At 39.7% G+C, this 13,423-nt stretch overlaps 1 protein-coding gene and 1 pseudogene across 1 annotated transcript in view; both read left to right on the plus strand.

Moving 5' to 3' along the window:
- Nucleotides 1,907–13,423, plus strand: part of LOC134478859 (large ribosomal subunit protein eL13-like) — a 254,697-nt gene continuing 243,180 nt past the window's right edge. The window contains exon 1 of the mRNA XM_063281004.1: nucleotides 1,907–2,396. The gene's annotated coding sequence lies outside the window, so the exon portion shown is untranslated. The remainder of the gene's footprint in view (nucleotides 2,397–13,423) is intronic.
- Rps15a-ps9 (ribosomal protein S15a, pseudogene 9) lies at nucleotides 1,930–2,373 on the plus strand (annotated as a pseudogene).

Below are 13,423 nucleotides of genomic sequence, written 5' to 3' on the forward strand. Positions count from 1 at the left end.
TTCAGATGTTTTTACATATTCCAGAGTAGCTGTAAATTCTGGAAAATAAAAGAAAAGGGAGGTATTCACAGGATACAGGTGTTGAAAAGTAACAGAAAAGGAACTAGAGGAGGATAAGTGGTCTGACCAGGGAAATGGGGAAGGGGGGCCTCCAGTAATGGAGGGCAAGGGAGGTAAATACAAAGGGGAAGAGAGGAAAATAACAATAACAATGTCTGAAAAACTCATAAGGAATCATACTATTAACTGTGTATCTCAAAATAACATACACTACATCTAATTCTTGGTATCAATATACAGTTTAAATTACTTTTTTTTAAAAAAATCTAGCCTGGCAATGCTTCCTCCAAGATCCAACAATAGTCAAGAAAAACTCCAATATAAGACAAGAGAACCCCTCTTTTGAGTTGTTGGTCAAGGATGTCCAAAAGGCTCCCGAAACATAGCCTGTTACTTTTGGTATTGCTAGCTCCCAGATGTGAAAACTAAGTCCCTACTTCTGAGGACATCATGCACTTCAGACACAGAATTCAGGGACTCTGGATCTAATATGAGTACTACCTTGCATAGCCCCAGAAGACATGACCATGCACACTTTCAAATGAGAGAATCAACCATAGTCCCACCCACCTATTATGCCTATGAACCACAACAGTCACTACCATGACACAGTAACTCCAAGAGTCAGTGGTAGCACACATACCTTGATGGTAACTAACAGATTTATAATCAGACTTAAGATTTGCTCAACAATAGGGAATGCATGCCGGATACTGGAACTCTACCAACTACTTAATGTTTATGAAGTCATGGATTCGGGGGAGAGCCTACAGACACTTCTCTACTAAAACAACATAATAGCTATCAACAATCTCAGTATTTGCCCTTATACCCAGATAAGTGAAGCCTTCATTCACCGTCTCATCAAGGGCATTCCTTTTGCAAAAGACAGAGATAATTACAGAACACCATAAGTAATAAAAATGCATAGTTACAGAGCCCAGTCCCAGTAGATAACTCTATAAAACATTCCTGCCCCTAAGAGCCAGAGAACATTGCAGGGGCAGGTGTTACAAAACCTTTTAATCTCAATCCAGGGTTTCTACCCTGCCCTTGATTATATGGTTCTCAGATAAAAGACACATAACTTTTTTTTATTTACAATAAGCTTTAATCAGCACTAGAACTGGGCAGATATCTACCCTCCATATCCTATTGATAGGCCAGCATTATTACAATGTTTTATCTGGGCTTCTCTTAACTCCAATTTGCCAGCTCTCAGGGCCATGTTTTCTTGACTCCTAACTCATGGTGTCTTCCTCCTCCTCCTTCATCTTCTTCTCTGTCTCCTCATGGTCTCCTCTGCCCCTAGGCAAGGAATATCAAGCACTGCCTATCTCAATTTTTCCCAGCAATAGGGTATAGGCATCTTTATTTACCAATCAGGGATAGCTTGGGTGCAATGTCACACAGCGTCACTTGGGTCTAGGTATGGACTCTGTGTCTCTGGGACATCTAGGTCTTGGGAACCCCACACTTAGCATTATAATACATAGAAAGAGACCGAAACTCAACAGCAGGGTAGATTATAACAGCCAGAGGATCAGGAAATTTGCTCCTGAGACTGAATCTCCTAGTAATGTCAGAAGATACACCCATAAGGTCTCATCATCATGACCGCATAAGCATGAGCTGAACAAGAAAGACACCAAAAAGCATTTCAAGTGGATGGAAGAAAACTCATATAAAGTCTTAACCCTACATTCAGATGTAGGTAATTATTGAATACAGAGAATGGGAGAAATAGTCGTCTCTGGGGATGAGCACACCAAGTAATTATTCACCAAATGGTCAGCCATGAAAGCATACATACAAGTTACATTACACATTAAGAAAATTATATTCTTCTTTCTGCCATCTTCTCTCAGTGTCACCATGGTGTGAATGAATGTCCTGGCAGATGCTCTCAAAAGCATCAACAATGTGGAGAATAGGGGCAAATGCCAGGTCCTCATCAGGCCGTGTTCCAAAGTCATCGTTCGGTTCCTAACTGTGATGATGAAGCATGGCTACATTGGTGAATTCGAGATCATTGATGATCACAGAGCTGGGAACATTGTTGTGAACCTCACAGGAAGGTTGAACAAGTGTGGAGTTATAAGCCCTAGATTTGATGTTCAACTCAAAGACCTAGAGAAGTGGCAGAACAATCTGCTCCCATCACGGCAGTTTGGTTTCATTGTGCTGACAACCTCGGCTGGCATCATGGACCATGAAGAGGCAAGACGAAAACATACAGGAGGGAAAATCCTGGGATTCTTTTTTTAAAATGTAAAGCATAAATAAAAAGCCCCTGTGGACTGTGAAAAAAAAGAAAATTATATTCAGGAATATATGTATAAATATACATATATGCATGAAACAGCAAATAATGAAAGAGTGACCATGAACTTGCGAAAGAGAACAGAGTGTATAACAGGTTTTGGAGAGGAAAAAATAATGTAATTTTACTTGAATCTCAAAGATAAAAGAAAAAATTAACAAAACTTTATGAAAATAAAGAAGCAAAACAAATTGCATTTATACTGTTGTTGGTAACTATATATGTCACCTCAAAGTTTTATAGATCATAGACAGATGCCCTACAGCCCAAGGGTATATATATTTGGTGAAATACTATGTGTCTATGGATTGAATCTACCAACAGATGGGATGCCAGGATCAATGTCTTTCCTAGAAGGCCCCAAGTAAATTCTTTCTGTCTCTCTCTAATTAGGTAGATACATTTAGTAAAATGGGGTGCCAACTGAAAATTGCCTCAGTCGGCTTGGAGATGTGATTTACTTCCTGGGGTTTGAAACTTGGCTATTTTATTAAAATCAAATCTGGAAGTAGTGGAGAAACAGACATACTGACAAGTGGCTACTGCCATCACCCTTCCTTTGGTCATTAGCTCAGGACTGTATAGGGAAGGAAGGCTTGCATCAGACATACCAATGCCTCCCAGCTAGATAAATCCTGCCCAAGAGAATGGCCTCTTTCCTATCTTCGGTCTATTTTCCTGCACCCAGGTTTGCATCTCTTAGGCTGGAGCCTTATCTAGCTTGTCTTTAGCAGTTTATACTGAAGATTGTAAGTCAGGGGTGAATCATAAATACAGACCAACATCCTTCCATATGCACTACAGCCTGAACCTCTATCTATATTTCTGTCCCATCAGGCTCCCTTCCATTAGAGAATTTTCTATGAGCCTATATTTCAAGACCCTGATGGAAATGATGTTTTTAAGAGGCACAATCACCTTTTGATAGCATCTGACTGAAAAGTCCTGACAATATCAGGCTGATTCTAGGAGTGTGAGTAGGTTATCATGGGTTTTCCCCAGATCTTGAGTTCCATTTAGTATTTTGAAGAGAATCTTAATATTTCAATAAGGGTGACTGACAGAGTACTGATCCCTATTCTTACTACAATAAAAGAATCACCATGGCATTAGAATTTTACTGTCCAGGATGTTTGGTGAATGAGAAGATCTACTATGATGCCCTACACTGTATTCTGTTTTGATTGGCAGATTTCTCTCTGTGTTTCTCAATAGACTGATAGAGCATTACACAGAAGCTTGAAAGCTAAGTAAGTAGCTGATCAGGCTGGTTTATAGCTTGTGGCAATGGGTTCTAATAGAATGGCCCAGAGGGAGAAACACTTTCACAGTGTACAGGATGCCAAAGACTCAGGGTACAGATTATAGCCTACACATCTGCCCTGTGGAGCAGGTCTCCTGGGGATCCACAACCAGAACCCCCAGAACAGAGAGACTAATGGATGTCCTCCTGGGATGACATCATAGGGAGAAATAAATCCTGCCAATGTCTCTCAAAGGGATTCATATTTTCTTTACTGAATGTGGCTGCAGATTGGATTATATCAGCACATATTGGACAGCACCAGTTCTGCACTCTCCACATTCATTACTGCATTCCGTACCCCTGCTGGGTATTCCACCTCCATTACCCTCCCTATCGTCAGTATCATTTTAAATAAGGTTTCCTAGAAACAGGCTCTGCAAGGGAAAATTGCATGCTTCAGGCTTCCCTGGAATTTCTCTCTGGAGACCTACCTGTCAGGAGTGAGGGAGACAGAACTGAGCAGACAGCAAAGCCAGCTTCCAATGCGTCGGCCACTTGGAAGCTCCTTCAAGGGACTGTGGATTGGGGAAGTCTTTGGAGCTCTCCTAAGCTTTGATCTTTCTACTGGCACAGCATCTGCTCATTACTTAGGGTCACCCCAAAGAAGGGACATAACTTTGAATAAATTAATATCTTACCTTAGAGAACAGCTCAGTAAGGAGCAGGGAACACCCAACCCCATATCCCACATACTTCTCAGCATCTGATACTTCTAGAGGTTGGACACTGACAAAGAGATCTGGATAAGACTTCATCTTGAGCATTGAAATCATCACCATATCTTTTAGCCTGAGGTTCATGACAAATAGCTGGGAATGGGGCTCGATAGCAGAGCGTTTGCCTGTCATGTGAAAGTCCCCGAGTTCTAATCCTAGTGCTACAAAAGAAGACAATAGAGTGGAAGGCTCCAAATCAAGAGAACAGCTGCCCTGCTAGGAGAATGGTAGGACCATTTTCTGTCCAATGAGTCAGAGTACCTACTGTGTGTTAGAGCATATTCCATATACCTCAGACACAATAGCAAGATAGGTAAAGACCCCGGTCTGTGGAGTGTTGATTATAGTTAGTTCATGTCAGCCATTTTATGTTACACTGGGTAACGACAAAGGTCACAACTAACAAGGTGAGTTTTTCTTCTGTTTGAGAATATTAAGGGTTTTTTTAAATTTAAATTAATTTTTTTTCTTATTCACCTTACATTTCACTCACTGCTCCTCCAGGTCACCCTCCCCAGAGTTCTTCCCCCATCCCCTCCTCCCCTTCTCCTCTGAGCGAGGGGGACTCTCCTGGATATACCCTACACACACACTGGCACTTCAAGTCTCTGTGAGACTAGGTGCTTCTTCTCCAACTGAGACCAGACAAGGAAGCCCAGCTAGAAGAACATATCCCAAGTGGAGGCAATAGCTTTTGGGATAGCCCCATTCCAGTTGTTTGGGACCCACATGAAGACCAAGCAGAACATCTGCTACTTATGTGCAGTGAGGCCTAGGTCCAGACTGTCTATGTTTTTGGTTGGTGGTTTAGACTCTGAGAGACCAAAGAGTTCAGATAAGATGATTCTGTTGGTCTCCCTGTGGAGTTTCTATCCCCTTCAGGGCCCGTAATCCTTCCTCCTATGCTCCCATAAGATTCACCAAGCTCCACCCACTGTTTAGCTATGGGTGTCTGTTTATGTCCGAGTCAGCTGCTGAATGGAGCCTCTTAGAGGATAACAGGCTCCTGCCTGTAAGCATAACAAAGTATCATTAATAGTGTCATGGGTTGGTGCTTGCCCATGGGATGGGTCTCAAGTTGGGCTGGTTATTGGTTGGCCATTCCCTCAGTCTCTGCTCTATCCCCCATGCCTGCATTTTCTGTAGACAGGATAAATTTTGGGTTGAAAGTTTTGTGCGTGGGTTGGTGTCTCTATCCCTTCACTGGTGTTCCTGCCTGGCTACATGAAGAGGTGGCCTCTTCAGGTTCTCTATCCCCAATGTAGTGAGTCACAGCTAAGGTCCCTCCATTGATACTTGGTCAACACCCTTATCCTAGGTCTCTTTCTCGTCCTGGAGATGCCCTCTACCTCCTCACCCCCATCAGTTGCAGATTTCCATCAATTTTTATGGCCATCTAACCTGTCCTTCTGCATCCCTGATCCTGAATCCCCCCATCCCCTCCCCATCCCACTCCCTCTCAGTTCCCTCCCTCAATCTGCGTTTTATGATATTTTTATTCCCTCTTCTAAGTGAGATTCAAGCTTCTTCCCTTGACTTTTCCTTCTTGTTTAGCTTCTTTGTGCTGTGGGGTGTAGCAGGCTGCCTATATTTTGTGGCTAATATCCACTTATAAGTGAGCACATACCATGCACATCTTTTTGGGACTGGGTTACCTCATTCAGGGTGATAGTCTCAAGTTCTGTTTGCCTGCAAAATTCATGATGTCTTTGTTTTAAATAGCTGAATATTATTCCATTGTGTTGATGTACCACATTTTCTTTATTCATTCTTTAGTTAAGAGACATCTAGGTTGTTTCTAGTTTCTGACTATTATGAATAAAGCTGTTATGAACATAGTTGAGCAAGTCTTTATGGGGTGTTGGAGCATCTTTTGGGTATATGCCCAGGAGTGGTATAGCTGGGTCTTGAGGTAGAACTATTCCCAGTTTTCTGAGAAACTGTCAAATTGGTTTCCAAGGTGGTTGTACAAATTTGCACTCTTACCAGCAATGAAGAAGAGTTCCTTCCCCTTGCTCCATGTTACTAGTGAGGACTAGTAACATTTCTTGAGTTTGATCTTAGCCATTCTGATGGATATAAGATGGAATCTCAGAGTTGTTTTGATCTGCATTTCTCTGATGACTAAGGACTTTGAACATTTCTTTAAATGCTTCTGGGCCATTGGAGATTCCTCTGTTGAGACTTCTTTGTTTAGTACTGTACCCTGATTTTAATTAGGTTATTTGGGTTGTTGGTTTCTAATTTCTTGAGTTCTTTGTAAATGTTGGATATTAGCTCTCTATCAGATGTATGGTTGGTGAAGATCTTTTCCCAAGGGAAAAGATCAATAGGGATCAATTTGTCCTATTGACAGTGTCCTTTGTCTTACAGAAGTTTTGCAGTATCATGAGATCCCATATATTAAGTGTTGATCTTAGAACCTGAGTGATCAGTGTTTTGTTCAGAAAATTGACTTCTGTACCAATGTGTTCAAGTATACTTCCCACTTTCTCTTCTATTAGATTTAGTGTATCTAGTTTTATGTTAAGGTCCTTGATCCACTTGGTCTTGAGTTTTGTGCAGGGTGATAAATATGGATCTACTTTCATTCTTCAATATGTAGACATCCAATTAGTCTAATACCATTTGTTGAAGATGCTTTCACTTTTCCATTGTATGGCTTTGACTTCTTTATCAAAACTCAAGTGCCAATAGGTGTGCGAGTTTATTTCTGGGTCCTTGATTGTATTTCATTGGTCAGCATGTCTGCTTCTGTACCAATACCATGCATTTTAGATCAGGGATGGTGATTCCTCCTGAAGTTCTTTTATTGTTTTGACTATCCTAGGTTTTTCGTTTTTTAATATGAAGTTGAGAATTGCTTTTTCAAGGTCTATAAATAATTTTGTTGGAATTTTATGGGGATTGCATTGAATCTATAGATTGCTTTTCGTAAGATGGCCATTTTCACTATGTTAATCCTACCTGTCCATGAGCATGGGAGATATTTCCATCTCCTGGTATCTTCTTCAATTTCTTTCTTCCTTGAATTCTTGTCATACAGATCTTTCACTTGCTTGGTTAGAGTTACACCAAGATATTTTATATAATTAGTGGGTATTGTATTGTATTAGATTGGATTGGATTGGATTGATATTTCCCTAATTTCTTTCTTGGCCCATTTATCATTCCTAGTAAATCAGGCTACTGATTTATTTGAGTTAATTTCCTAACCAACCACTTTGCTAAAATTTCACTTATAGAAATTTTCTGGTAGAATTTTTAGGATCACTTATGTACACTATCATATCATCCACAAATAGTGATACTTTGTCTTTTTCCTTTAAAATTTGTATCTGCTTGATCTCCTTTAGTTGCCTTATTGCTCTGGCTAGAACTTCAAGTACTACATTGAATAAATAGGGAGAGAGTAGGCAGCCTTGTCATGTCCCTTATTTTCATGGGAATGCTTTAATTTTCTCTCCATTTAATTTGATGTTGGATATTGGCTTGCTGTATATTTGGTTTGATTATGTTTAGGTATGTACCCAGTATCATATTTCTCTAATACCTTTAATATGAAGGGGTGTTGGATTTTATCAAAGGCTTTTTCAGCATCTAATAAGAGAATCGTGGGATTTTTTCTTTCATTTTGTTTATATGATAATTACATTGATGGACTTTCATATATTGAACTATCCCTGAATCCCTGGGATGAAGTCTACTTGGTTTTCATGGATGATGTCTTTAATGCATTTCTGGATTTCATTTCTGTGTATTTTATTATTTTTGCATCAATGTTTAGAAGGTAAACCAATCTGAAGCTCTCTTTCTTTGTTGAGTCTTGGTGTGGTTTAGGTATCAGGATGATAGTGACCTCATAGAATGAACTTAGCAGTGTTCCTTCTATTTCTCTTTTGAGAAATATTGGTATTACCTCTTAGCTCTTCTTTGAAAGAGTGGTCAGATTCTTCACTAAAACCATTTGGCCCTGTACTTTTTTTTTAAGTTGGGAAACTTTTAATGACCGATTCTATTTCTTTAGGGGTTAAAGGGCTGTTTAAATCATTTACCTAATCTTGATTTAACTTCTGTAAGTGGTAATGGTATCTGTCCAGAAAATCATCTATTTTTTAAGATTTTTCAATTTTGTGGAGTACAGGCTTTTGAAGTAAAACCTAATGATCCTTTGAGTTTCTTAAGTGTCAGTTGTTATGCATCCCTTTTCATTACTGCTTTTCTTTGGATCCTGTCTCTCTGTCATTTGGTTAGTTTGGCTAAGCATTTGTCTATCTTGTTAATTTTCTCAAAGAACCAGCTCTTGGTTTTGTTGATTCCTTGTATTGTTTTCTTAGTTTCCAATTGATTGAAGTCATCCCTGATTTTGATCATTTCCTGCCTTTTTTCCTCTTTGGTGTGCCACCATTCCCTCCCTCCTCCTCCTCCTCCTCCTCCCCCTCCTCCTCTTCTTTAGAGCTGGTGTAATAAATTACTGCTATAAAAACTTTCTAATTTCTTCATGGAGGCACTTAGTGCTATGAACTTTCTTCTTAGTACTATTTTCATTGTGTCCCATAAATTTAGGTATCATATGCCTTCGTCTTCATTAAGTTATAGAAAGTCTTTAGGTTCTTTATTTCTTTTCTGACCCAGAGATCATTGAATAGAGAATTGTCCAGTTGTGACAATTGTGTAGACTTTCCAGTGTTTCTTGTTGTTGTTGTTGTTGTTGTTGTTGTTGTTGTTGTTGTTGAAGTCTAACTTTAATCCATGGTGGCCTGATAAGATAGAAAGCATTATTTCAGTTTTCGTGTATGTGTTGAGGATTGCTTTGTGACTGACTATATGGTCAATTTTGGAGAAGGATCCATGAGGTGCTGAGAAGATGGTACACTCTTTTGTGTTTGGGTGAAATATTCTATAGATGTCTGTTAGGTCCATTTGATTCATAAAGTCTGTTAATTTCATTATTTTTCTCTTTAGTTTGTGTCTGGATTTTGTCACCAATTTTGTCAATTGGTAAGAATAGGGTGTTGAGGTCTCTGACTATTCATGTATGTGGTTCAATATGTAATGTAAGCTTTAGCGACTTTTACAAATGGGGTGCCTTTGTATTTGGGGCATAGATATTCAGAATTGAGATGTCAACTTGGTAGATTTTTCCTTTGATGAGTATGAAGTATCCTTCTCTGTCTCTTATGATTAATTTTGTTTGAAAATCTATTTTATTAGAAATTAGAATGATTTCTCCAGCTTGCTTCTTGGGTCTGTTTGCTTGGAAAACCTTTTTCCCACCCTCTACTCTAAGGTAACATCTATCTTTATTGCTAAGGTGTGTTTCTTATATGTAGTAGAATGTGAATCCTTTTTTTTTTGCATCCATTCTGTTAACCTGGGGGTAGGGGAATTGAGTCCATTGATGTTGAGAGATATTAATGACCAGTGATTGTTATTTCCTGTTATTTCAATATTGGCTGTTTGTGTGTGGGGTTGTGAAGTGTGTGTGTGTGTGTGTGTGTGTGTGTGTGTGTGTGTTTTCCTTATTTTTGCTGGTATGGAAATACATATTTCCTGTGTTCTCTTGGATATAGTTATCTTTCTGGGACTGGAGTTTTTCCTTCTGGTATTTTTCTGTAGGGCTGAATTTGTGGATAGATATTGTTTGAATTTGGATTTCTCTTAAAATATCTGTCCTTTCCATCTATAGTGATTGAGCGTTTTTCTGGATATAGTAGTCTAGGTGGCACCTGTGTAATTTTAGAGGGTTCAAGATATCTGTCTAGGCCCTTCTAGCCTTGAGAGTATCTGCTGAGAAATCCGGTGTAATTGTGATAGGTCTGCTTTTGTATATTACCTGGCATTTTTCCATTGATGCTTTTGATATTCTTTCTTTGTTCTGTAAATTTTGTGTTTTGATTATTATGTGATGGGAAGATTTTCTTTTCTGGCCCCGTCTAATTGGTGTTTTGTAAGCTTTTTGTATGTTTATAGGAATCTCTTTCTTTAGGTTGGGAAAGTTTTCTCCTATGATTTCTATGTTGAGACTATTTTCTGGGACTTGGGGCTGAGACTCTCCACCTTCTTCTATTCCTCTTCTTCATAGGTTAGGTCTTTTCATGGTATTCCAGATATCCTGGTTGTTTTGTGTCGGGAATTTTTTAGATTTAACACTTTATTTGACTAATATATCAATTTCTTCTATTGTATCTTCTAGGCCTGAGATTTTCTCTTGCTTCTCCTATATTCTGTTGGTGATACTTGTATCTGTTGTTCCTGTTCTCTTCCCTAGGTTTTGCATCTCCAAAATTTCTTCAGTTTGTGTTTTCTTTATTCTTCTATTTCCAGCTTCAGGTCTTGCATAGTTTTATCTATTTCCTTCATCTGTTTAATTGTATTTTCTTGTATATCTTTAAGGGATTTGTTTTCTCTTTAAAGACCTCTGATTGTATTTTGAAGTATTTCTGTAAGAGATTTATTAATTTATTCATTAAAGGCCTCTATCATCTTTATAAGATTAGATTTAAGGTCATTTTCGTGTGTTTTGGTTGTGTTTATGGTTCAGGAGCCTCAGGTCCCATGAGTTCAGCAGAGAGGTGGCAGGGTAATGGAGGTCTCCCTGGGATGGCAGGCTGCTCAGGGCAGCTTGGCTTGGCCCAGAGGGCTCAGTTAATCTGTATGATTCAGGAATCTCAGATCTGATGAAGGTGGGAGGAGTGGCAGTGGGAGAATGGAAACCCCCCTGATAGCAGGCTGCTCAAGGCAGCTTGGCTTGGCCCAGAGAGCTCAGAGAGCAGTGAAGATGGGTGAAGGAAGGGAAACATCCTGTATGGTTCAGGAGTCTGATGGAGGCAGAGGAGAAGTAGCAAAAGAATGGAGGTCTCCCTGGGATAGCTGGGTGCTCCACAAATATTGAATTTTATTGACTACAAGAGAACACCAAAGTAAGTAAGCCTGTATTATGCACTGGCCTTATAGCTAGGTAGAAATTTCTATGCCACAAATTTACATGGCCTTATAATTAAGACTGGATTTGGTATCATTTGGTTGGTCAATGCATGTTTTAAGATGATTGGCATATGGTTTAAAATTCAGTAGATAGGTCGGCAGATGGAACCAAGCCAACTATCTAGCACACATGTCACATGTGTGGCTGTGGAAGAAGGGGATGGTTACTGCCAGTGGAAAACCTAAGCTATCTGTTCTGGGAAGCAAGAACTGTATGCCCTTGAGATTGAGTTAGTCAGAGGTTTTGCTTTTACCTCCACTGTCTTCTTAGAGATGTTTTTTCAAAGATTTCTATCTGCAGTTGTTAACACAGCTCTTCATTATCCACCCGCAATTCTATGCATATTTGTGCATAGGATTCTGTTAAATAAATGGTGAGTACATGTGCACCTGACCCTTAAAAAGAGACTCTCTTCTGTTGTCTTTGGCTTGATTCTGCATGGTGCAGGAAAGTGTGCCTTCCCTAGACTCTAGTGCACTTTTCCAGGATTAAGGAAACATCCACTTCCACATACATATACAGGGGAAATTCTTAGCACCTTGAAGTGGAGGATATGAAGGTTTGGCTAACTCTGCTTTTAGTGGGTACAAGACAATATCAGACATCTAGAGATTCATCCAGGTGAAGTTCTCAAGGAGAGAACCTTATTCATGTAGAACATGAAAAGTACAGCTTCAGAAGGCAGCCCCTGTTAGAATGTGAACCCACAAATTCATAGCTATAAAGTCAGTCTATAATTTGTCTAGCTGTCCACTGGACAGTTGCCATGACACAGACAGGGGCATATCCTTGCCTGTGGGACTCCTGGCCACTCCTTGAACAAGTTTGAGTACTGTCTTACACAGCTGTCTTAAATCAGGTTACAAGAGCGAACTTCCATAACTGGGGTGAAATAAATTAACTTCCTACCAGTGACAAATACTGTCAGTTCCTAACCACTATGCTCCCTGATATGTGTGCTGGAGTGGAAATTTCACACATGGTGAGGAAGGGACAGGGTTTTCTTGAATTTCTTTTTAACTTCTTATAAGGACACTAATCCTGTGGGACCAAAACTGTATGTCACGGCCTCATTTATCTTTAACTATCTCCAGATAGACACTAATTCAAGTTACATTGGAGAATAAGTCTTCAACATGACAATTTGGGGGATACATAATTCAACCCATTTCAGTAGTATTAGATAACTACTTAAAGGGAAATATTCAAATGGGCTATTTGAATATTTGTGTGTGTGATTTTGTGTGTTTATGTGTGTGCGTGTTTATGTGTGTGTGTTTATAAGTTAGAAGTCTCTCTTACTGGCTTTTCACCTTTGAGACAAGTTCTTCCACTTTACTTGGACTCGCTGGTTAGAGTAAATTCTAGAAAATCCTAGGATTTTTCTGACTCTCTCCACTGGAATTATAGGCACATGTTGCCATTCATGTACATGGGTGCTGGTACTCTGACTTCATGCTTGCTCAGCAAGCACTCTACACACCAAACCATCTCCTCAGGCCCATCAAAGGATATGCATAACAGGATGTCAGTCTAGCACCCAAGCTCCTTTACTCTCTGACTCAGCATCCTATCTGAATGTTCACATATTCCTCAATAACACGCATCACTGCTTGAGAGGTGCCCGTGAACTTGAGGACAATCCAGACTTATAATAAAACCAGTTTTGCCATAAAGTATTGCTCTCTGTGGGTCAGAGGACAAGGACATTTCCTCTTAAGCAGGGGTGGTCACAAACATAGGGCTCAAACCTGGTGCATGAATTCAACACCATCATTCATTACTGTCACATTACCAGTGGGATGGATACCTTGGGTCCACTGTTGTCAGAGCTTTACCCAGCTTTAGAGGCCGGAAGAGTGGGGGAAGATTCTTTGTGAAACAGAACTTGGTAGATTTCTATTATTGTGATAATGAATCAATGACAGGTCAAAGAAATCACATCTTAGGACATTGTTAAAGTGCATACAGTGTCTTCTCACCAGCAGACCTTACATCACAGCAACAGGGCCTGAGTTCTTCAGTTATGG

The sequence above is a fragment of the Rattus norvegicus genome, chromosome 1, assembly GCF_036323735.1.
Source record: "Rattus norvegicus strain BN/NHsdMcwi chromosome 1, GRCr8, whole genome shotgun sequence".
NCBI classification, from domain to species: Eukaryota; Metazoa; Chordata; class Mammalia; order Rodentia; family Muridae; genus Rattus; species Rattus norvegicus.